The following is a 2198-nucleotide window of genomic DNA, read 5'->3' as shown; positions in this document are numbered from 1 at the left end:
AACTGAAAGACAGAGATAAAGAGATTAAAAATTTCCCATGTATGATAGGTTTGAACTTCAGGAAGATCACTGTATTCATGCCCTAAGGTTGCTGTAAAAAATTACCACAGCCCTAGCCTGTTTGGCTCAGTGGATAGAGCATCAGCCTGCGGACTGAAAGGTCCCGGTTTTGATTCTGGCCAAGGGCACATGCCCGGGTTGTGGGCTCGATCCCCAGTGGGGGGTGTGCAGGAGGCAGCCAATTGATGATTCTCTCTCATCATTGATGTTTCTCTCTCCCTCTCCCTTCCTCTCTGAAATCAGTAAAGAAATATATTTTTTAAGAAAGTGTGTGTTTTTAAAAAAAATTACCACAAACTCAGTGGCTTAAAACAACAGAAATGTATTCTCTCATAGTTCTGGAAACCAGAAATCTGAAATCAATATCACTGGGCTGAAATCTAGGTGTTGGTAGGGGCATAATCCCTCAGGAGGCTCTAAGGAAGACTGTTTCTTGTTTCTTCCAGCTTCTAGAGGATTCTGGCATTCCCTGGCATGTGGTTACATCACTCCAATCTCTGCCTTCATAGTCACATGGCCTTTTCCTCTTTGTGTGTCAAATCTCACTCTGCCTCTCTTTTTTCTTTAAATATATTTTATTGATTTTTTTTTAGAGATAAAAAACATCGATGAGAGAGAAGCATCTATCACCTGCCTCCTGCATGCCCGCCACTGGGGATTGAGCCTGTAACGCTGTCATGTGTCCTGAACAGGAACCTAATGGTGACCTCCCTGTTCATGGGGCAACACTCAACCACTCAGCACACCAGCTCAGCTCCCTCTGCCTCTCTTATTAGAACACTTGTCATGTGCTGGCCAGTGTGCTCAATGGTAGAGCGTCGGCCCTCACACTGAAGGGTAGTAGGTTCAATTCCCAGTCAAGGGCAGGTACTTTGCAGGTTTGATCCCTAGCCCCAGTTGGGGCATGTGCCAGAGACAACCAATCGATCTCTCTCTCTCCCTCCCTCCCTTCCACTCTCTCTAAAAATCATGGAAAAATATCCTCAGGTGAGGCTTAAAAAAAAGAGCCCAGCCAGTGTGGCTCAGTGGTTGAGTGTTGACCTATGAACCAGGAGATCACAGTTTGATTCCCGGTCAAGGCACATGCCCGCTATTGCTGGCTCGATCTCCAGTAGGGGGCATCCAGGAAGTAGTCATCAATGATTCTCTCTCATCATTAATGTTTCTATCTCTCTCTCCTTCTCCCTTGCTCTCTGAAATCAATAAAAAAAATATGTATTTTTTAAAAGAATACTTCAGCCCGGCTGGCATGGCTTCATGGTTGAGTGTGGACCTATGAACCAGAAGGTCATGGTTTGATTCCTGGCCAGGGCACACGCTGGGTTGTGGACTTGATCCTCAGAGTGGGGTGTGCAGGAGGCAGCCCATCAGTGATTCTCTCTTATCGTTGATGTTTCTATCTCTCTTCCTCTCCAAAATCAATAAAAATGTATATATTTTTAAAAGAATACTTCAATTTAATAAATAAAACATATGAATATAAAAAATACTTGTCGTTACATGTAGGGCCTACCTTGATAATCTCCCCATCTTATGGTATTTAACTTAATCACAACTGTAAAGTCCTACTTTTTTGCCATTTAAGGTAATATTCACAGGCTCCAGGAATTAGAACAGGGATATCTTTGTGGGTGCATTATTCAGCTTACCACAGTCACCCTGGTAATAGTGTGTAGAAAAGATTGGAGGAGATAAGCTAGGAGATAGGGATGTGAGTTATAACACAAAAAATAATTTCAGGTGAAAGATGAGAAAGGCCTGAACTAAGACAGTGGTTGTAGGGATAGAGAAGAGGAAACCAAATCCAAATATTTAGAAGGTAGGATCAAGGGGACATAATAACCAAATAAATGTAGGGGGTAAGAAGTGGAAGAAGACTAGAACAATTCCCAGGTTTCTGTTTTGGGTGCCTGGGTGTCCGATTGTGCCACCCACCAGGATAGGAAACTACCATTGGGAGAAAATCAATGCAGTTTTGGTCGAGTTCAAGGTGAGAGGAGTCAGCCAAGCAACAGAAGAACAGGGTCCAGCCTGGCTGGTGTGCTCAGTGGTTGAGCATCCACCTAGGAACCAGGAGGTCATGGTTTGATTTCTGGTCAGGGCACAAGCCTGGGTTGCGGGCTCGATCCCCAGTGGCG

The sequence above is a fragment of the Myotis brandtii genome, unplaced genomic scaffold (genome assembly GCF_000412655.1).
Source record: "Myotis brandtii unplaced genomic scaffold, ASM41265v1 scaffold481, whole genome shotgun sequence".
Classification (NCBI taxonomy): Eukaryota; Metazoa; Chordata; class Mammalia; order Chiroptera; family Vespertilionidae; genus Myotis; species Myotis brandtii.
The sequence above is the reverse complement of the archived record's forward strand: the minus strand, read 5'-3'. Positions refer to the sequence as shown.